General features: G+C 46.0%; 1 long non-coding RNA gene across 1 annotated transcript in view; it reads right to left on the bottom strand.

Annotated features, from left to right (window-relative positions):
• Positions 1–21319, bottom strand: part of LOC118144305 (uncharacterized) — a 33479-nt gene extending 12160 nt beyond the window's left edge. The window contains exons 1-2 of the long non-coding RNA XR_004728969.3: positions 19152–21319; positions 15074–15218 (exon numbers count right to left, since the gene is read on the bottom strand). This is a non-coding gene — a long non-coding RNA (uncharacterized LOC118144305). The remainder of the gene's footprint in view (positions 1–15073; positions 15219–19151) is intronic.
• Between the last annotated feature and the right edge of the window lie 2337 nt (positions 21320–23656).

The raw sequence follows: 23656 nt of genomic DNA, 5'->3' as shown, positions 1-23656 counted from the left end.
ATGGGGTTTCACCATGTTAGCCAGGATGGTCTCGATCTCCTGACCCCGTGATCCACTCACCTTGGCCTCTCCAACTGTTGGGATTACAGGCGTGAGCCACTGTGCCTGGCCTCTTTTTTTTCGAGACAGAGTCTCACTCTTGTCACCCAGGCTGGAGTGCAGTGGCACAATCTCAGCTCACTGCAACCTGTGCCTCCCAAGTTCAATCAGTTCTCCTGCCTTAGCCTCCTGAGTAGCTGGGATTACAGGTGCCCGCCACTACACCTGACTAATTTTTGTATTTTTAGTAGAGACAGGGGTTCACCATGTTGGCCAAGCTGGTCTTGAACTCCTGACCTCAAGTGATCACCTGCCTGGGCCTCCCAAAGTGCTGGGATTATAGGCATGAGCCACTGTGCCCTGCCTAGAATGTGTATTTTCTCAAAGTGCCATGAGGACTGGGCGTGGTGGCTCCCACCTATGATTCCAGCACTTTGGGAGGCTGAGGCAGGAGAATCACTTGAGCCCAGGAGTTTGAGACCAGCCTGGGCAACATGGTGCAGACCTGTGTCTACCAAAAAAAAAAAAAAGGTATGCATGGTTCCCCACACCTGTAGTCCCAGCTACTCAGGAGGCTGAAGTGGGAGGATTGCTTAAACCCAGAAGATGGAGGTTGCAGTGAGCCAAGATTGTACCACTGCACTCCAGCCTGGGTGACAGAGCGAGACCCTGTCTCAAAATCAATTAATTAATTTAATTAAAATAAAGTGCCAAGAATTCAGATAAGCCAAAATCAGGAACTCTTAATCTGACATGTGCTTAATCGGAGGACCTAGAAAAATAATATGAAAACAAGTTTAACTGAAGCATAAGAAAGCAAGCTTGGCTTGCTCGATTTAGAATAACATCCATGAGAGTAATACCACGGTGTTGTATGTTGTATTAAATAAAAAGACACCTCTGAGTTGTGCAAAGAGCAGAGATCCTGTTAGGGGGAGATTCGCTGATAAAATCCCTACAAATACAGTTAGAATGCAAGAAGGATCAGGATGGCCCATTCGAGCTTGGAAGACAGATACTGCTTAAATTCCCTTCCACATTCCAGCTTCCACAATGCTAGAGAATGAAATATATCGTGCACTGCGTCCAAAGTGACTCTCTGCAGGCCTGAAAGAAAAGAGCCTCGCTGGAGACACGGCCAGTCTGTTGAGGGTGATTATGGTCTGCTCTCTTCTTTCTGTCATGTTTCCTCTCTAATCAGGCCTGACTCAAATATTCCAGGAGAAGTTAGGAGTCAAACACCTGGTGCTGGTCCCAGCTCTATCATCATCTGCAATGTGATTCTCTTAGCTAAGCCGACTTTGGTTTCTTATTTTTAAAATGAGAAGTCTAATTCTTGTTCTGCTCACTTTACATGCAGGATGCATTGTGATGATGTATCTATACACATACACAAGCAGAGTATAATCATTATTATGATGACTTTGAATAGCACCATTGAATGTATTAATTCCGAATGGGGCATGTGCATTCTATAAGCCCCATGTGCCATTAAAGACCCTTTTTTTCTGGTGGCCTGATGTCTTATCCAGCCCTAAAGGGAAACATTTGGGAAGCATTTGTTTCCTTCTTTTGAACCATCCAAGCCAGAATATTCCAGACAGTTGACGAAAGGAGAAGGAGTCAGGGACCTCAGGTCAAAACAAGAGATTGGGGACCAGGTGTGGTGGCTCATGCCTATAATCTTAGCACTTTGGGAGGTTGGAGGCAGGCAGATTGCTTGAGCCTAGGAGTTTGAGACCAGCCTGGACAACATAGTGAGATCTCTATAAATCATAAAACAATTAGCTGGCATGATGGTGCATGCCTATGGTCCCAGGTACTTGGGAGGCGGAGCTGGGAGGATCACTTGAGCCTGGGAGGTCAAGGCTGCAGTGAGCTGTGATCATACCACTGCACTCCAGCCTGGGTGCCAGAGCAAGACCCTGTCTCAAAAAGAAAAAAAAAAAACCACCCTAAAGAGTGTAATTGGATTTGTAACTGAAATTACAAATTCAGCAATTCAGTTTGTAACTGAAAGGATAAATGCTTGAGGGGATGGACACCCCATTCTGCATAATGTACTTATTTCCCATTGAAGGCCTGTATCAAAACATCTTATGTACCCCGTAAATATATACACCTTCTATGTACCCACAACAATTAAAAATTTTAAATTAAAAAAAAATCACAAAATAAATAAATAATGATTTAACCGCCCCTCCCTTCAAAAAAATATTTGCTGGGCATGCTGGCACGCACTTATAGTCCCTATACCCAGCTACTCAGGTGACTGAGGTGGGAAGATTACCTGATCCCAGCAGGCTGAGGCTGCAGTGAGCTATGATCATGCCACTGTATTCCAGGCTGGTTGACAGAGTTAGACCCTGTCTTGAAGGAAAGAAGGAAGGAAGGAAGGAAAGGAAGGGAGGGAGGGGAGGGAGGGAAAAGAATGAAAGGAGGGAAGGGGAGGGAAGAAAAGGAAGGAGGGAAGGAGAGAGGGAGGAAGAAAGGAAAGCAGAAAAGAAGGAAGGAAGGGAAAAGAGGATGGAAAGAAAAGAAGGAAGGAAAGAAGGAGAAAGAAAGAGAGAGAGAGAGAAAGAGAAAGAAAGATGAGGAAGGAAAAAAGGGGGCTGGCTATAGATGAGACTATCTGAGGATTAAGAGAAGGTCCTGAGGGATAAGGAGAAAAGCTGGGCTCTAGGCCTGTGCTGTCCACTACAGAAACCATTAGTCTCATGTGGCTATTTAATGTAAATAAATTAAAATGAAATGCAATTTGAAATTCATCTCCTGCTTCAGACCAGTCACATTTTGAATGCTCACTGGCTGCCTGCGACAAGTGGCTACCATGGTTGCCGGGTGCTAGAAAGCTCTTTGGGCAGCACTGCTCCAGGCTGTTTTAGGGGTGCGCAAGTTGATTTTCTCCGATTTTCTCCCATGACGTATCCAGCTTTCAGTCTGTTCTCAGTGTTCTAAGGCCAGTGCACGTGGAGGCTGGGCCGGCTAGGCTGCGTCACTCTTCTTCCCGGCCTGCAACTGCCCCCAGCCCCAACCCCTCCCTCTGATTCAGCGGGAGGTGAACCAAGAGGCAGTGATGAGAGCCCCTTTCTGTGTAAAGCTGGACTATGGGAGCCCTGGACAGGATTTTCTCGTGGCACTTAGGTTAGTGAGGGCCTTCCCCAGACCTTGGGAACAGCCAGGGTCAAATGGAAACTATTTCAAAACCAAATTAAGACCACTGAGAGCTTTCCTTCACATATCAGTTCTCTAAAGATGCCAGCCAACCCCTGCCAGCTACTATCACATCTGTGAGTCTTGTAGATCCTGCCCACTAGGGCTGGGTGGGAAGGGAATCGCCAGAGAATTGAAGGCCAGAGGTGGGCAGGGCCCTGGAGCCTGGAGTCCCACTGCTTCTTGGGAACTGACCTGGGCCACTTTGGTCATGCACTACACGTAGGTTCTTTTGGATGAAAATAGCAGTCAGTAGAGAACATGAAGGGATGAGGGTTATCTTTTCCCTTAAACCTCATGTCCTCGTTGAACAAAAGGTAAGATTCAAGCCAAATTTTGCCATGCTGCTAGTTGTAAACAGAATTTTTAAAAAAATTTCATTTATATATTTTACTTTTTTGAAGACAGTCTTATTCTGTTGTTCAGCTTGAAGTGTCGTGATGAAATCATGGCTCCCTGCAGCCTTGACCTCCTGGGCTCAAGCCATCCTCCCATCTCAGCCTACTGAGTAGCTGGGACTACAGCCTTGTGTTCTCACCACACCTGGCTTATTTATTTGTTTATAGGGACGAGGTCTCGACATCTTGTCTAGGCTGTTCTCGAACTCCCGGGTTCAGGTGACCTTCCTTCCTTGGCCTGCCAAAGTGCTGGGATTACAGGTGTGAACCATAGTGCCTTGCCTAGAGAGAAATTCTTTAGCCACACAGGTATAAAGCAGTTTTATAGGTCTGATGAAGTTCCAGCTCTCTGTTCTTTGCTGTGCTCTGATTCATCTTGATAAAAATCTCAAATCTTCTGAGGCAGGATTCTCCGCCCCTTAGCAGACATCATGCAATCAAAAATTCCCTAAGCCAATGGCCAGAAAGTGATAACTGCTAATTAAGAAATCATCAGTTGTTGATTGAGAAGTACTGCCTCTGGATCAGGCCCCCTCTGTTACAATGCTAGCTGACCTCGCTGACCTCCTTGAATGTGAATTCCTGATACTGTGTTAACTAACCACTAGACAGGTGCGTCGTATCATCCTGATTTTGCAAGAGTACTTAAAAGTAAATTACAAAAGTATAGTATGCCTCTGTTGTAATAGAAAAACTTAAGTAGGGTGAATTCAAGAGACTTAAAATCACAAAGAGAACTGAACAAATTCCACCTGTTCTGAACCCGGAACTGATTCTCCTAGTTCCCATCACCAGCCTGTGTTCCCTCAAACATGGGGGGAGGGGTGTGTGTGTGTGTAACTCACAGTCCCTTGGTGATCTTCCGAAAGCCTCCATCAGTTTCCTCTGGCCCTCATTCTTCTGGTCCAAAGTTCAAGACTTTGCTTCTTACTAAGGGTATCTTTTTTTTTTTGAGCCGAAGTCTCACTCTGCCGCCCAGTGCAGTGGTGCAATCTCAGCTCGCTGCAACCTCCGCCTCACAGGTATAAGTGATTCTCCTATCTCAGCCTCTCGAGCAGCTGGGACTACAGGCACATGCCACCACACTCAGCTAATGTTAGTATTTTTAGTAAAGACATGGTTTTGCCATATTGGCCAGGCTGGTCTCCAACTCCTGACTTGAAGTGATTCACCTGCTTTTGTCTCCCAAAGTGTTGGGATTACAGATGTGAGCCACTGTGCCCGGCCCTAAGGGTATCTTTCAAAATCTCACCTTGTCCCTGACTCTGAGAGATTAATTTTTGTGGACTGAATCTGGAATGATTCTTTGTTCTCCTTAACACTTGTATTAATTTAAACAATTGTCATATGATTTTTGCTTAGTTTAATCTTAAATATGATCATATGTTGTTTTCTTAATTTAACTTCAAATTCCAAGTTGATAGGAAGCACTTTGAAGAGCAAGGATGCGTTCTTGTTTTTTATATTTAGTGCTCTATGCAGTGCCTGGCACTTACTTGCCTGGAATAAATGGTGCTGGGTAAAGGAATACAACTGATGCAATGATTTCAAGGTGCAGAGTTAAAGTTTATTCCAGTGGTAGTTCGCAGAATGGAAAACTATGACTCTGTATAACCCTTATTGTATACCAAGCTCTAGTCTAAGCCCTTTATATGTGTTCATTCATTTAATCTTCACAACAATCCTATCCAATAGACTTGTTGTCATCCCAGTTTTACAGATGAGGAAACTACAGTGCAGAGAAATTAAATGATTTGCCCACGATCACATATCCAGGAAATGAGAAAACCAGGATTCGAATTCAAATACCCTGGCTCCAATTCACATGTCTGTTGTCTCTCTACTCTATTATTCCTTATGATTTACTAATTAGGGAGAAAATGGGATCTTTCCCCCTACCTCACATCCTACACAAAAATAACGTCTTCTGCCAATCTTATTGCCTTTATAGCTAAAAGGCAATAAATAACCAACCTGGGAATTATCAGTGAATTTGGGCCAGCATTGAGGCACATAAACCATGGGAATTAGTGAGGGCATACAGAAGTTGTATTCATCTCCTGGAGATATGTATGTGTTTATTAGTGTGTGTGTACATTATGGGTGAGGAGGAGTTGGGAGGGAAAATAGAGGAAAGTGGAGAAAGGGAAGAGGAATCTTAGAGAAGGAGGAACCCTCTTTCTAGTCTTTGTCTCTGAGGCAGCCCCAGTCACAGAAGTGCAGGGGTAGGACCTAGTGTCAGAGAATAGCCACTCCTGTGGCCTATGGTCACCCGACTGTTACCACTCAGAGATGTAGACCCAGTTTTCCAGATCCTCAGTTTTTAAGGAGAACAAGAAACCTGCATTTTTATGTGAAATTTCCTGATTTTAAAAACACCTCTCCTTCCTGAAGGCCAAGTCTATCAGCTTGAAGACACAGATCTTAGACTTCAGGAGGTTCCAGGATTCAGAACTCTAAAGACGTATTTATTATCCAGAATTAAATGGAAATGCCTACATCTGAGTTTCCACAATGAACTGATTTTTGTGGCCCTTCCCCAGGAGCTGAGCTGGCTTTGTTGCAGAATTTCTACTCGTATTTTCTAAATATCATGCACGTAGGCCCCACATCACAGTTTCTTCCCACGTTTGCCTACCATGCATATCATGATTTTGTGCTAACCTACCCTGTGTTAGTCAGGCAGACTCCATATTGCTGAGAACCAGATAGACTCCATCTTGACCTCTGCCTCACCCCGCCTGCCACTCCTCCCTTAAGTGCATACCTGAATCTTGCTACTGTGCTGGATCCAGTAGCAAGCTGTACTTAGAACTATAGAAACATACAACTTTTGTAACCATAGCCTGCTTGGCAAGCCCACTTGCCATTGTGAATACCCACCTTGATTGACTGTATGACAAGTACCGAATACCCCGCTTAGTAACCGGCAATCATGGGAACCACTTGTGTATACCCTCCTTGAAAATCAACAAACATGAGAACCTCCTGCCTCCTAGTTAGCAGCCTCCTTATCTAACTTGCTTGTTCTGCTTCTGTAAACTCTGCTCCAGCTAGGCTCCCCCTCCCCTACCTAAATCAAGGTATAAAAGATAATCAAGCCACTTCTTCAGAGCCGAGAGATTTTTGAGCATTAGCCGTCTCTCGGTTGCTGGGTAGAAATAAAGGACTCATAATTTGAAACTCAGAGCGTGGCGCTTTCCGTCTAACTCACCTGGGTATAACAATTTACTGAATGCTTTTCTCTTCATCGGTTCTATATTAATTCCCTTTTAAAAACTTAGGCTGACATAGCCTATAATAAAATCATAGGTTTCATGTGCTAGACAAGAGTTTTCTCTAAGTGCATTAAAATAAATAGACAACTAGTAGAATAAATATTGCTCATTTTGTCTGCCATTTAAAATCATCCTCTGATAATATGCTTTTCATCATTGGACAGCTCTGCCATTCTGAAACAGACTCTTCAGTCAAGGCTAAGATGGATCGTAAGAGAAGCGGAAAGTGACATGGATTGTGCTGGGCTGGGAGAGGAGGAGCAGGAGCTATGAGAGAGACAAATTCTATTCCACTTGATAAGAAATATGGGAACTTTAGAGCTTAACTGTTAAAGACGCCCTGGGATTTTATGAAAGAACTCCCCCGCCCCCAACATTGTTTTAGAAAAATCTCCGCCTATCTCCCATATTTCATTTGCCTGTTATCTCCCTACTACTAAAAACAATTTGCATGAAAACAATCAGACTCTTAGCTCACAGGAGTCCTTGGGCTCCTGCTGTTTCCTTGCTTGCTCAGGCTGATGTTTTGTCTGTGGTTTAATCACAAACTCCTGCTTTGGGTACGTTTAGGGACCAGCAAGTAGTGGAGCCAAGCTTCAGATGCCTGGGGACGTGGCATTTCCGGCTAGAATCTTTTCGGGCTGATTCCCAGGAGAGAATCCTTGGAAATGTACCCTCAGGAGGGCTGGAAATGAAGTGATTGTGAGCATGCACGGAGGTGGGGACTGAATTTTAAAAAGTGAGCTGTATAAAGGACTTTCCACTCTAGGGGGATAGAGAGGGGAGTTTTATGTCACTGCCAGGAAAGAGTCCTTGTTCTAAGCATCTTGCTTTGGGAAGAAATGACAAATGGACATTCACCAAGGTTCCGTCCTTGGCGCCCCTGGTGGGTGACTTCAAGATGCTGCTGGATGACGCTTACCCTGGAGAGCATCTGTTTTCTAGGAGTGATGATGAATTTTTTTTTTTTTTTGAGACAGGGTCTTGCTCTGTCACTCCAACTAGAGTGCAGTGGCATGATCATGACTCACTACAGCCTTGACCTCCTGGGCTCAAGTGAGCCTTCTTCCTCAGGCCCCAGGAGGTGAAATTACAGGTGTGCACCATCATGACCAGCCAAGATTTCAATTTTTTTTAGAGATGGGGTCTCATTATATTGCCTAGGCTGGTCTCAAATTCTGAACTCAAGCGATCCTCCTGCCTTGGCTTCCCAAAGTGCTGGGATTATAGGCATGAGCCATCATATTTGGCCTTTCTTGCTTTTTAAAGTAACATTAAAAAAAAAAAATTTAAAAACAATTTTTCAGGACAGAGACCATGTTTATATTCTGCCCATCATTGAACTGCTAGTGATGCCTCGCGTTTAATAAGTGCTTCAATTTTAGTTCAATTAAATGAATTCACTTAAATTATTTATTAAGTTAGTTAGCACATTTGGGGAGAAATGGAGTAGTATAAAAAGGAGATAAAAACCAGCAATAGTGCCACCAACAGATAGCCTGTTAATATTTTGCTGAATTTTCTTCCAGTCTTTTTCTTTGCCTATGCATTTTTCCAAATATAGTTTAGATTGTGCTTTATGATGAATTTTGTATTCCGTCTTGAAAATTAATGTTCCATCGAGAGACATTTCCAAGATCATTAGTCTGAAGAAGTATCACCTTTACTGTGTATACCACTGTTCATTTAACCATTCTCATATTGAGTGATGGGGATGTTTTCAAGTTCTCAGTTGGGACCCAGAACAACAGAGGCTCACTGCATGCATTGTGCTTTTCTACATGGCAGGCACTGTGTTTGACACCAGGGCATAGAGACGGAGAAAAGTTCTAGGCCAGGCGTGGTGGCTCATGCCTGTAATCCCAGCACTTTGGGAGGCTGAGGCGGGTGGATCACGAGGTCAAGAGATCGAGACCATCCTGGTCAACATGGTGAAACCCTGTCTCTACTAAAAATACAAAAAATTAGCTGGGCATGGTGGCGCGTGCCTGTAATCCCAGCTACTCAGGAGGCTGAGGCAGGAGAATTGCCTGAACCCAGGAGGCGGAGGTTGCGGTGAGCTGAGATTGCGCCATTGCACTCCAGCCTGGGTAACAAGAGCAAAACTCTGTCTCAAAAAAAAAAAAAAAGAAAGAAAAGTTCTAAGTTAGTGAAACTAGAGAGTTCCCAGACGTGTGACAGAGGTGTGGCTCGTCTGTTTGGTTGCTGCTTCTGCTCAAACCTCTGACAGGAGGGGTAGCACACAGATGGGCAGGTGCAGGAGCCAGGGCGAGTGCTTTTGGGTTCCACAGCATCTAGGCACTGGTGGGCATCTGCGACTCCCAAAGCCCAAGTAGGTGCATGTCACAGTGTGTTCTTTCAGCCTTGCCATCCACAAACGGCTTACATGTTTACCAGCTCAATGGACCCCTCTGCCTTTTCCCAAGGGCAGCAGGCCAGTGTGACAGCTTTCTGTATCCATCCAGACCTCTTGCCCAGCATCCTGGAAGAATCAAGTTATACACAGATTTGAAGGCTGAATTCGGGGTTTGATTGAGTAGTGGAGGTGGCTCTCAGTGGGATGGATGGGGAGCTGGAAGAGGGATGGAGTGGGAAGATAGTCTTCCCCTGGAGTTTTGGCCAGTGGCCAAATTCCTCTCTGACCACCCCCAGATGGACTCCTCTTGGCGTTCAGATGCTCCTTCTCTTCTCTCTCTGCCTCGCTGTTCTGCTGTTTGTCTGTTTGTCCCTTCATCTCCTCATTCTCTCCTCTGCTCATCTGCTTCTGGAGCCTGGGGTTCAGGGTTTATATGGGTATAGGATAGGTGGACCTGGCAGGTCAAAAGGCAACTTTTTGGACATGAAAACAGAAATGCCTTTCCCATTTAGGGCCGGGAGTCTTCAGGTTTGAAGGCAGGACCTTTGCCAGGGAACTGCCCTCTTCTAACCAGTATTTCCCCATCTCCTGTTTATATCATTAGCAACCATAGTTAAAATGCAAAAGTAGAGGAGCCTGGGAGGGTAGGACCCATCAGGAGCTGGAGAGCCAAGACAATAGCTCTTGACTCCATGGGAGAGGGCAGTGACAGGAAAAAAAAAGTGGGCAAGTGTCAAAGGGGTCGAAGAAGCCCTGAATTCTGTTAGCAAACTGTGCTCTGGCCTCAGGTCTTCTTCCAGTTTCTCCAACACAGGCCACACCCACTCCTGCTGCAGAGACTTCGCACATGCTGTTCCTGCTGCCTGGATCCCATTCACTGATTTCAGTTCCTTGTCTTTCAGCTCTTTAGCTCAATCTTTATCTCGCCGTACTGACTTCCCTAACTCAGCTACTTCCCTCTATTAGACACTCTCAAAATTGCTGCTCTTCTTTGTAAAACATTTTATATTTATCCCAATAATCCTTGGTTATTTTATACCTCTATCACTGGAAGCCTCACAGACAATGAAAAATATGTTAAATGAACAAATGAATGAATGAATGCAGGCAGGGGACTGAAAGATCTTTGTTTTCTTAGTAAAGGTATGATAGATGGGAACATAGAAACATACAGGAAAAAAAAGAGCAGGTAGAGGAGGCTCAGCACAGCTTTCCCTCCAGCTCTCACCTGTGCACAAGGAGAAGGATCTTTTGGTAGGCATTTGGCTCCAGAGCAAGGCTGGCAGGGCCAGGAGGCAAGACCATGAACTTGGTTTCATCAGGAGCTCCAGCAGTCCTCCTCTGACACTGAGCAACAATTAAAAGGCAGGAAGGTAATGGGGCACCTCCTCTTGCCTCTAGCCCCCCACTCAGTTTCCTAATATTGAGGGAGAAGCAGGGATAAGACGTCTTTGGAAGAGTCTCTATCATGACAGGCAGGCAGAAAGCAGTAAGAGGAAAGGAGGGAGATCTGTTAGAGCTCAGATGAAATGACTGAGAATCCAGGGGCTTGTCTGGTGGCAATATTGTCAGCCACGGAAGAATCCATTTCTAATAGCTGCTTCTTATACATTATTCATGAAAACAGGAAGACAGAGCCGATAACATCAGAATGATGCCACTGTCCAGCAAATCTAATGACTGTAGCTTGAGGGCATTTTAACTAGTGTGGAAAAATATTTTTGCCAATTTGAGGTCCAGAAGGGTTAGAAAGCTAACTTAAACTGGAAGGGCTGGTGAGTTTCATTTGGAAAAAGGCGTGGCCTTCCGCCAGCAACATCTGTTTTGTTGTGGTGTCTGGGCCATTCCTACCTTCTCATTTCTTAGTTTCTAATGGAAGAATTATTGCTGCTCTAGTTAAATAGCCCTAGGTTTTCAAATCAGTCTCTATTTTCCTACTTGTCATTCAAAAGGCAGGGACAAGCAATAGGACTTTGTGAGGGCTTTGCTGGATTTCAATATAAATTATTAGCTTCTAATCTCTCCAAGCCTAAGTGCTTTTTAAACAGTGAGAGTCTTCTGCTGCTGCTGAAATCTGATGTTTTCCCCCAATTTCTGATTCATTATAACTGCAAGATTCATTTCTTCTTAACAACCCCTTTGACTGGCTGTCAAAAAGCCAGGAGGTTAGTCTGTTAAAAAGGAAGAGAAGAAAATTAGGAATGGAGGCCATTCTCATTGTCCCAGTGGTACAGGGAGGGAGGTGGCAGCTCACGTTAGTTCTTAATTTGCTATTTTATTTTGCCATTTGTTTATTGTGCAATTCTTAATTTGTTATTTTCTGATCTACGTGTAGAATGTTCTGGCTTCCTGAACATCAGTTGATGCATTTCAATCAATTACATTCATTCATCCATTTCAAAAACAGTTATCAAGGGTATGTGATGTGTCTAGGGCAGCAGTCCCCAACCTTTTTGGCACCAGGTACTGGTTTTGTGGAAGACAATATTTCCACAAACAGGAGGGAGTCGGGAGGGATGATTTGAGGATCAGGCATTAGATTCTCATAAGAAGTGCATGGCCTACATTTCTGGCATTTGCAGTCCACAATAGGGTTCGAGCTTTATGAGAATCTAATGCCACTGCTGATCTGATAGGAGATGGAGCTCAGGCCATAATGCTCACACACCTGCACTCATCACCTGCTGGGTGGACCAGTTCCTAACAAGCCACGGACTGGTACCAGGGTTCAGGACCCTTGGTCTAGGGCACTTGTAAACTGTTTGCAGAGTCAAAGATGAATCCAGCCTCGGTGCCTGCCTTCAGGCAACTTATAATCTCTGCAGACAGATGAATGAATGACTGAATAACAGCATAAAACAGTGTTCTTCTAGGTGTACTGGGAGAGGAAATAATGGTGAGAAATGGTGGGGGTGGGGTTCAGATGATCAGGTTTTATTTCAATCATTATTTTATTTTCAATTCTATTATATAAACATAACTAGCCCTTCCAACCTGTAGTTTCACAGACACTACTCAGGAGACTGATGAAGTTGATTTAAAGGAAATATGAATAATAAATAGACCAAGTGGTATTAGGATGTGGAAAAATGACAAAGTTGGTAAATAATAGTAATCATGATTATAACAGCCAACACTTATAAAGTGCTTAGTATGGGTCAGATACTATTTGTAAGTGTTTTTTGTATTTTTGTATAATTTTTATAGCCACCATAAGGTACAATTACCATCCCTATTTTGCCAGTAAGGAAATTGAGCCCAGAGAGCTTATGTGACTTGCCTAAGATCACACAGGTACTGGATTGGAATCCAGACAGTTGGCATCTACGTGCATGCTTAAAAAAACCAAGATGTGGGACCCCCAGGAGATAAGGAGCAACCCAGCCTTGGGAGGTGAGGGTCAGAGACAGTTCAAGGCAGAGGCAGTGTTTAAAGTAGCTTGTAAAGGATGAGGACTGTGGACCAATGGACAGGAGGCAAGACGTCAGTTACCACCTGGAGGTCTGTCCTGCAGACCCTGACTCAATGACTTTCACACCTGGTTCAGTGATCCAAGTGAGCTAAGGATGATTGTCAGCTGCTTTCAGAGGGCGAACTGCAGCCAATCCACCAAGACCTCCGGTACCTCCACACATTTATTCAGTAAAGATTTTATAACAGAGGTCCTAAAGAAACATGCTTGTGGATAATTAACACGGTTAAAAGAGTGGCTTTACAAATGATAAAAGCTTTAGGTTCTGGGGCCCAGAGTAAACACTATTAATGGGTAATTTCCCTTTGACCTCCCCCTGAAAGGACCATCCAGCACAAAGTTTACATGAATAAACAGAGTAGAGACAAAGGGGTGTGGGGTAAACAGACTTAACTGGGAAAGCCTCTTATCATCCCTATCTTTTTTTCTAACTTAATGGACCGGCCATCTTTTGCTTGTCCCAATAAAACCTTTTGGCCTTCCAAAAGGTTTGAGACTAATTTGTAACTTTCCCTAATATTTCCCTAATATTGTGCCAGCCACCCCGAGTGAATGTCAGCAAGGAGGCAAGGGCATTTTAGGTGGAAGGGCTGGGCCACCGCAGGGCACAGCATGTTTGGAGCTGCAAGTGGTGGGCTGGGAGTGGCATGATGGTGTAGCAGAGGGCATGTGATGTGGGAAAGGAAACAGGGTTCATGCTACTAAAGGCCTCCTGTGTCTGTCTGGACTTTACCCTCTGAGATACTGATTAAATTTTCACTCTGGAAAAAGACTTTGATGGCCGTGGAGGGGTCTGGCCATGTGGGGGGCTGGCCGCATAGAGAGCTGGATGACTCAGAGAGGCCTGGGAGGGGCGCTTTTTCTCAGTTGCTCAGGAAATGGAAACTTCATGAGTCAGAAGGAACATCTGCCCCCAGGATCGCTCTCCATTGAGTGGAAGCAGTTATGAGATTGACTAGATTGTCTGGTGGGGCCAGGGGAACACAACCTTACACCTACCTTCTCCCTCCTCCTCCACCTTGCAAAACTCTGGTCTCATAAAGGGACCCAGGCTGCCTGCCTCAAGCTGAGGCCCCTCTCCAGTCCTAGTTACAGAAACCCAGGAGGCCTTGCTTACCCTATCACTACACTGGCTGTTCTACTCCCCATGGACGAGAGCACCTGGCATCCTCCCTAAGGCTGCCTGGGTGTGGATCTGCAGATACAATCTCTATCCTTCCAGGTTTCAGGACCTAGGGCTTGGGGAGGGTGGAAGCCCAGTTTTCAGGCTGGATCCTTACTATCTTATTCATCAACCCAGCTGTACCAATAACAAACCAGTTACTATGTTTCAATCCCCATCTGGTATCAGGTCTGGTTTGATTAAGACTAAAAGGAAGGCATGCAATTGATTCACAACAATAGCCATTCCTCACCACAACCCCATGCATTGTCCCCATTTGGATAGGGGAACAGGCTCAAAGGTCTTAAGCAACTTGGGGGAGGTCACAGTTGGTGAATGCCACAGCCGGGAATCAAGGACATGGCTTCTCTCACTTCAAACAAACAAACAAACAAACAAAAACAAACAACTCCCTGCCCATATTTCAGGTAACTAAGCTGGTCTTTAAAAGTCTCTCATACACTAGTATAACTGCTAGAAATCAGAAAGTTTAAAGAAATATTCTCTCTGGGTAGTTTTGGATGTGCAACTTAAGTCTTACAAATAAAATAATCATGAATGATGAAATTATAATTATCATAGAAAGGCAGCTGCCTATTTGGATAGACTTACACATTTTATAGTATTCAGTGTTAACACTGGCCAATTTTCCCCCCTTGGTTCTTCTCTGAATTTCAATGAATTTTTCATCAGCGTATTAATTAGTGCAAATCTTGGATTGCACTTTGTAATTAAGATCTTATGTGTTCCTCTAGATCTTACATTTGAGTTAAATGTTAATTTTTCAAAAAGAAAAACTAGGAATTTGACAACTGCCTTCCTTCCTGGCAATAGAATATACATGCTGCCTGTCAAAAAAGATGGAGTGCCTGAGTTTCTAAGATAGGGAGTGACAGATTATTCATCATGAAATTGCAAACTCATTTGCCCAATCTCATAATCAATTGCTGACAGCAGTTTTTCTGGAAACCCACTTGTGAAACACATTTGAGAGTCTAGTCACCTAATGTTAACTCAAATTCCTTGACTTGCCATTAGTCTTTGTAACCTTAGTCCATGTCCTGATTTGCTCTAATTTCTATCAATTTTAAAGTCACCAGAAGAAAGTTATGTAGTATGAGTTCATTTTTCCATAGGAATAATAACAGTTCTTACCACATGCTCTTGACAGGCAATTCTCCATGGTTCTCTCATATTTCCGCACATCTCCTGAGCAGGAACACTGACTTTTTGTTGTAGGTTATCTTTTCAAAGATACTTTTTAGCAAACAGCCTTGGAAGACAGAGATAGTATCTTCTCCTGGAACAAAGAACAGGCATGCTTACTGCCCATTATAAAAGATTTGGGTTCCCTAAGCTCAGGGTTCTCCTCCTGTAAAGCAGCCCACTGTATTTGCCGGTGATGTCTTTGTGTCACTCCATGGCAGCTGAGCTCAGGGAGCTGGCACAAATACTGATGCTACTGCTACAGCTGTTGCTGTGAGTAATAAAGTCCTTTGCTTCTGACCAGGGGTCGTGTGTCATCTACCAGCTTCTATGAAAGATGTCAGGCTAACTTGAGAGCTTGCAAGTAGGGTAAAAATTCCAGAGCATTCACAGTCCTTGAGACATGCTAGGCACTGTTGTGTGTGTGTGTGTGTGTGTGTGTGTGTGTCCTTATAACAACTTTATGTGGTAGGTATTTCCATCCTTCTTTTACAGATGAGGAAATAGAGGCACAGAGACATTATTCAAGTAGGTGGCAAAGCCAGGATTTGAACCAGGCAGTGTGATTCTGGTGTCTGTGCTCTGCTTCCTCTTTCTCCTCTCTTAAGCACATGATCCCATAGCTTGCCTTAGCTACTGAATTGCAATTTAAAAATGGAGTGCTGCTGTGTATCTCTTAGAACAAATTGACCAGTTATTGATGTGAATGATGCTCCTTAAAAAGTTCCAGGAAGTTTCTGTGTATTCACCTTGTGAATATTTATAGAGCTAGAAACACCCTGGTTGTTGCCTGTGGTGTAGCCTGTGCTTTTGGTGCCTAGGAGGGGATTGCCTGGGAGTAGCCAGTAGGTATTCTTGTTCCCTCTTGTAGCTTCCACTGGGAAATCCATTTAGGATAGTCCTCCCCTGGCCTACTCCATTCTCGGGGAACAACTACCCTAATCTTCTGCTTTCCAATACCACAATTAATAACAACAGTAAATAATAGTGATACTGCCCATCATTCAGCAAATATGCTTCATGTGCCTGCTTTGTAGCAGGTGTTATAGGCACTTGGGGTGAACCAGTCAATTCAACTAAGACCTTGCTGCATCTAGCTGGGGAGACAAGCAATGAGTGAACAGACAAATATGTAATGCCAGGTGTGGTTAATTTCCATGAAGAAAATCAGAGCAGTCGGGGGATAGGGGGTGACTGGGGGGCTACTTTAGAATGGCAGGTGGGGCTCTCTGAAAGAGGGGACATTTAAGCCAAGACCTTAGTGCATGATTGAGATTTGCTGAGTGCCAACTATTTGCACTTTTGTAGGCTTCAGGGATACTTCAGTAAGCAAAAGAAAATCATTCTAATTAGGCAAGGCAGGCAATAGACAAGCAGACAAATAAAACCCTGAGCATGGCCACAGTGCCAGGAGTGCAAGAAAGTGTAAGGAAGCAGGGAAGGGGCAAGAACCCTGCAGGAGGGGCAAGGGTGGTTCAAATTGAAACTGGGGAAATCAATGAAGGTCTCACTGAGGAGGTGACATTGAGTAAAGTCCTGAAGGAAGGGAGGGGAATGAGCCACAAGGCCAACTAGTATAAGAGTGTCGCCGGTAGAGGAATGTGTTTGGTGAATAGCATTGAGGCCAGGATGGCTGGAACAGAGGGAACCGAGGGAGAGGTAAGGATCAGGCCAGATTATACATGACCTCATGGTCACAGTTAACGACTTTGGCTTCCACTCTGGGTGAGATGGAAGGCAACCAGGGGGTTCTGAACAGAGACATGTCATTATCTGACTTATAAAATAATAGCCATAATCCTCTTGGTAGCTGTCATTGGTTAATGCTGCTATGTGCTGGTCACTGGGACGTCATCTTAGGGAATCCTCCATACGGCGTTCTTAGGGAAGATTACTATTATTTCCATGGTACATACTATGATTTGAATGTTTGTGTCCTCCAAGCTTATGCTGAAACTGAATCCCCAGCATGGCAGTATGGAGAGGTGGAGCCTTGAGGTGATTGGATCACGAGGGCTTGGGCCTCATGAATGGATTAATTCATTCATGGGTTAATGGATTAATGGGTTATCCTGGGAGTGGGACGGCTGGCTTTATAAGAAGAGGAAGAGGCACCTGAGCTAGCAAGCTCAGCCCCCGGCCATGTGCTGCGTGCCCCATCTTAGGACTCTGCAGAGAGTTCCCAGCAGCAAGGACACCCTCAGCAAATGTGGCCCCTCGACCTTGGACTTCTCAGCCTTCATAACTGATAGAATAAATTCATTCTATTTATAAATCACCCAGTTTCAGGTATTTCTGTTATAAGCAACAGAAAATGAACTAAGACAGTACAGATGAGCTAACTGAGGCAAAGAAGAATTGAGGAAATTTCCCCAAAGTTGCACCATTTCTCCACACAGGATTCTTTTTTTTTTTTTTTTTTGAGACGGAGTTTCGCTCTTGTTACCCGGGCTGGAGTGCAATGGCGTGATCTCGGCTCACCGCAACCTCCGCCTCCTGGGTTCAGGCAATTCTCCTGCCTCAGCCTCCTGAGTAGCTGGGATTACAGGCACGTGCCACCATGCCCAGCTAATTTTTTGTATTTTTAGTAGAGACAGGGTTTCACCATGTTGACCAGGATGGTCTCGATCTCTTGACCTCATGATCCATCCGCCTCGGCCTCCCAAAGTGCCACACAGGATTCTTATTCCCTAACCCCAGGCGGGCCCTCAATACAGCTCAGTGATCCTTTGGCCTGTTGACTGCCATCCTCCCCATGCCTCCATCTTTACAGAGAAACCCCATCCCCATCCCAGCTTCTCCCTGGCCTCGTGGCCCAGTCCCACACTTGTAAGCATCTGTGCACCTCTGGTCTTCGGCACCTAGGCTCCCCTTCCTTCTCTAAGAACCTCACCCTCCCTTCATACTCCCGTAGTTCCTCCACAATGTGGGTTCAGTAGGCACCACGTGCCTGCCCCGGTTCCACCATGTTTGTCAGTCACGTGTCTAGGTTTACACCAATGGAATGGGAGGTGAAGGGCTGTGTGAATCTCTAATTCCTGTCCTATGTTTTTTTTCCTTTTTTCACAGCCACATTGCTAAAGAACAATCCCCACTTCCTTGCCTTCTGTGCATTCCCAGGCTGTAGTCTGGCCCCCTCCTTCCTCACCCCACTGAAAGGAGCCCCGCTGAGCCTGCCATTGATCTGCTGGTGATGAGGTGTCAGGCATGCATGCAGACATTTTACATCTGAACTGCTCCAAGCCTGGCTAATGGCCACCCCCTTGGACCTCGTCCACCCAGCACCCAGTCAACCATTCTGATGGCTCTTTCTCAGTCTCTTAGGTCCCTTCACCCCCAAAATTCATACTTTTTTTTTTGAAGGGGAGTCTAACTCTGTTGCTCAGGTTGGAGTGCGGTACCACGATCTTGGCTTGCTGCAACCTCCACTTCCTGGGTTCAAGTGATTCTCCTGCCTCAGCCTTCCAAGTGGCTGGGTTACAGGTGTCCACCACCATGCCTAGCTAAATTTTGTATTTTTAGTAGAGGTGGGGTTTCACCATGTTGGCCAGGCTGATCTCGAACTCTTGACCTCAAGTGATCCATTCCCTTCTCACTCACGTCTGTAATATTGTCTGCTGGGATTACAGACGTGAGCCACCACACCTGGTCTAAACTGGTACATTTTAAGTTCTGTTCCTGACCATCTTCCTATTCTACCAGCATCATCCCATGCATGTACTCATGGACATTTAATGTTGTATTTTTAGCCCAATGTACCTCCTACATTTTAGTCTTTCTAACCATCTATGTGACGTTCCACTTAGATAGGCCACAGATGCCTGGACTCTTATAACGAAATCTGAGTCAATCCTCCCTCAACTCACCTCCCCACAGTGATTCCAGCTTAACCTCTGCCTTCCCTCCTTTCCACCACCCCTGTCTGATTAGTTGCTCAGTTCCATAGATTCCACCTGCCTCAAAGAGTGCCTCGCCCCTCCCTGTCCTCATTGCCAGTGCCTTGCTTGATTTTATCAGCCGCCCCTACCTGGAACACAACAGGGATCTACAAGTCTTCTTAATTCTTGCTTGGTGGTTCTCACAAAGATCACCTTGGAAGCTTCTGGAAAGTGCAGATTCTCAGGCTGTACCCCCAGAGAGTCCGATTCTGTAAGACCAAGGTACAGTCCAGGCATGTGCGTTTTTAATCAGCTCACCACTGGAATCATCCAGTGCAGGTGGTCCCTAGACCACTCTGTAAAAACCACAGGACTTGCCCTCTCTTTATTCCAGTCCATTAACTACATGATTAATTACTAAAGCTATTACTACCTAACATTTTTGGAACACTTATTTTATCCCAAGACTGTGTTGAACTCTCTATATGCCTATGGCCTGTTAACCTAACAACTCTATGTTTTAACTATGATTATGATTCCGTTTTAACTTTGGGGAAACTGAGGCACAGAAAGCAAAGTTAGCCCAAGGGCACATTCTCTCTGATCCACAGCCAAGTTCTCATGAGTATATCTTACCATCTCCTTTGCTCCCCATGGCCCAGTTATATGCCAAATGTCTTTAGTTCTATGTATGACATAGTTCTCTGCTTCTCTATGCCTCTGAGCCTTTGTCATGTGGTTCTCCTCTTTGTCATGTGGAAATGACCATCTGTATCAGTTTCCTATGACTTCATAACAAAAAACAAATATAGCGGCTTAAAACACCCACTTATCAGCTCATAGTTCTGGAGGGCTAAAGCCTGACTGCAACGTGACTGGGTCCTCTATTCAGGGTCCTACAGAGATAAAATCAAGGTGTCAGATGGGACTGGGTCTCATTCGGCTCAGGGATCACTTCCAAACTCCCTGCTTGTTGGCAGAGTTCAGTGCTCTTACAGTGCTAGGACTGAAGTCTGGTTTCTCTGCTGGCTGTCCGCCGGGGGTCGTTCTCAGCTCCTGGAGTTGGCCTGCATTCCTTGTCACATGGCCCCTTTCATCTCTAAAGCCAGCAAAGAAAATCTTGCCCACGATGAGTTCCTGTCACTTGTCAAATCTCTTCTGCCAGGACAATGCAGCCCCTTTCAAAGGTTCATCTTGTTAGATTAGACCCACCCAGGATCATCTCCAGATCTTAAGATCAACTAATTTGGGAACTTTACTTACATCTGCAAATTCTCTTCACGGAATTACCTAAGTTGTTTGATAAAATAACTGGGCAAAGGTGTGTGTACATTGTGAGGACGGTGGGGCTGAGAATCTTCAGGGGTCATTTTAGAAGTCTGCCTCATCTTCAAAACTCAGCTCAAGGGTGACTGTCTTTCTTGAGGCCTCTAGGCAGAGCTACGTCCACCCCTGTACCCCATAGCATCCAATACACACCGTTTTACTGGTTCATTCCCCCCAGCTGGACTGAGCTGAGATTCTGGAGGTCAGAAACCAAGCTTTGGTCATCTTGGTGTGCCCAGCTCCTGGAACATTGCCCGACTCTATTTGCTGCCTGAGAGCTCAGGATGCGCTCGAGCAAGCTCTCCAGATGAGAAGCGCATTTGCATTAGAGCTGCATGCATCTCAGGTACAGGGATGTTGACAGGGGACAGCAAGTGCTTCCGGGAGGTCACAGGAAACGTCATCAGCACCCAGGGCTCCAAAGCCTTCTAGCAGAGAACCAAGGGCAGGCAAGCACGCCTTCTGAAAAGCCCAGTGAAACCAGCGTCGCCGTGACGGTGAGGCGGATGGGCCACTAGGTGTCACTCAAGATTCAATAAAGAAACGCGAGTGCTTGGAAAGCTGTTTCCGCCCTTCTGGGGAAGACAGCCGATTAGACGGTCCCCACCCATTGTTTTCTGGTCCATGTTCCAAACCGTCTGCGGCTCTTCACTACCCTCCGCGGACAAGTCTGGGTCTAAAATAGGGCCACAGAATCCAAAGCTGGGGACCACCCGACCGTCTAATTCAGCCTCCAGGTTTTGTGGACCAGCAATCAGAGCCGGGGACTTGCGCAGGGCGGGTAACAGACACCCGCTTATCTACAGCCCGCAGTGGGGTCTGTGCGCCCCTCCCTACCCTCGAGCAGCTGCGAGGAGGCGCGGGTGGGTCCCTGCTCTCGGCCTGGCTGTCCAGGGTGTCCTGGGTTGTTCCGGGGGCTGCACCGCGAGGTACCCTTCAGGACCACTTCCAGATGCTCAGGCCGCATTCAGCTGATCCGGCGCTTGTGCTCCAGAACCCAAGACGAGGAAGGTGACATGGTCAAAAGAAGGTCACGTGGATCTGTTTAGGACCTGACCTTTGTTCAGATCATCTCAAACAATTTCCTCTTTCTTTGGATTTTAGGGTTGGGGAGTGGGGACGCACCTGGTTTCCTGATAGCGTCTGCAATTAAACAGTCCTTTCCCTTGTGCCAGGGGGAGGTTCGGGGCTGAAGGGAGGGGGTTGGAAAATGCTCGTGCAAAGCACCTCCTTGGCGGGAGTTTGTTTTTTCTATCCCCACCCCACTATGTTCCCCCTGGAAGAAGTGGATGTCCACGTGCGAGGTTCGAACAGGCTGCAGGACCAACGCATCGCGCGTGCGGACTCATCTTCCTCACCCCCGGTAGAGGGCGCCCTTCCCACGCTCCAGCGCCCCGCCGGGCGAGCCCCTCCAGTCGCGCCCCGGGCCTTGCCTCATCCACGCCTGGCCTCCAGCGCTAGGTGCCTGAAGCCCTACAATGGGAGAATTTCAAAGCCACTTCTGACTTTAGGCACAGCCTTTGACTGTCCCGTTCCTTTTGCTCTCAGCTGGCTTACTGCTCATTTTTATTTTCTTAAGTGAATATTGAAACTTATTTGCATTTCGTGGAGCTCCTGGTAACAACAGAGAGAGCTCACCTGGCAGGGTGAGAATCCCGCTAAGGAAGATGATTTAGGACGGAGGTTCCCGCCAGGGCTTACCCACAAAGGGAATAATCTTATCTACAAATACAAATAATTTCCTTTAACACTTGCAAAGGGGGCTGGGCGTGGTGGCTCACGCCTGTAATCCCAGCACTTTGGAAGGCTGGGGGGAGGGGGGCAGATCACTTGCGGTCAGGAGTTCGAGACCAGACTGGCCAACATGGAGAAACCCTGTCTCTACTAAAAATACAAAAATTAGCCGGTCGTGTCGGCGTGCCTCTGAGTAGCTCTGAGTATCCATCAAAGATGTGTGCCTGCAATCCCCGCTACTCAGAGGCTGAGACAGGAGAGTCGCTTGAACCTGGGAGGCAGAGCTTCCAGTGAGCCGAGATCGCGCCACTGCGCTCCAGCCTTGGCCACAGAGCGAGACCCCGCCTCAAAACAAAACAAAGTAAAACTCGCAAAGGGGTTTTCCTGTGTAAAGCTTAACCAATTCTATTTATCTCTTTCCTCTTCATGAAAAGATTGATCCATTCATTTATTTCTCAACTGGTATTTTACTGAATACCTTCTCTGTGCCAGGTACCAGGGTGAAAAGGGCAGAGTTGGTTCCTGGTTTGGGTGGAGCTGATGGTCTAATAAGGGAAGATATATTGAATAGACACGTTAATTGGTCATACATAAGATAAATGCGACACAGGAAAAACAAGGGCTTCTGGGAGAGGCTGTCACAGGGAACCACCCTGAATGTCAGGCATACCTTTCCTCCTGGACGCTCTCTTCTCACTCTTGCTGCTGCAAGCTGATAAAAATCATGACCTCCCAGAAGCTGGGTGAGTCAGTGCGTTCAAGGCTTCATATCCCCACGTAAGGTAACAAGAGTCAGGGTCTGGCTGAAATCTCCTCTACCCGCTCACATTCCTGGGCTGAGTGCCACTCTGCAAGGTGTGAGCCATTTTGCCTGATGAAATCCACATTGCAGATTTTCCCTGAGGCCTGATGACTAACAAGGTCTGAAAACAAGACACCTCGGGGTGCCGCATCCTCCTCCGCCTCTTCAGTGTTTATGGAACACCTCCTGGATATCGGGTGGGTGTTCGGTGCCAAGGATGCACACAAAATAGGAGGAGTAGAATATGCCAAATGCCAAGGAGGGCACGGATTAGTGCTTCCCAGAGTTTGAGATTTTATGAGCAGCTAAACATGAGAGCTTATTAACTAGCATCAGGTGTTGCTAATTCCGTCAAAGGATAAAAGAGGTTCAACCTAACAGTGGCCTAAACAAGACAGAAAATAGAAGTTTCTCTCTATCCTGAGAGTCCAGAGTCCCACAGAGTAAGGGAAAGGTGAGGGTGAGCATTTTGCTGCCCTTCCTGTGATGTTCCCAAAGGAAAGAAAGGAGAAAGAGACTCACAATCCATTCTCCACCCCGCAGCTGCAGCCTGAGTAGTCTTTGAAATATGTCATTCAGATTGTTATCCTGCTTCTCATCTTCCTGTGGCTTTCCATAACTGGCCAGAAGCCCTCCACCCCCCACCGCCGTGCCTGCCTCTACCACCTGCTCCTTGCTCATCGCACTCTGGCTTAGCGCCTGGGGCCTTTCTGCAACGTGCACACACCAAGCTCTTCATAAAGCTAGGCCTCTGCATGCACGATGCCCTCTGGCTGGAAGGCCCTTTCTGCA

The sequence above is a fragment of the Callithrix jacchus genome, chromosome 9 (assembly GCF_049354715.1).
Source record: "Callithrix jacchus isolate 240 chromosome 9, calJac240_pri, whole genome shotgun sequence".
Classification (NCBI taxonomy): domain Eukaryota; kingdom Metazoa; phylum Chordata; class Mammalia; order Primates; family Cebidae; genus Callithrix; species Callithrix jacchus.
Note: the sequence above shows the minus strand (reverse complement) of the source record. Positions and strands in the feature narration are given on the sequence as shown.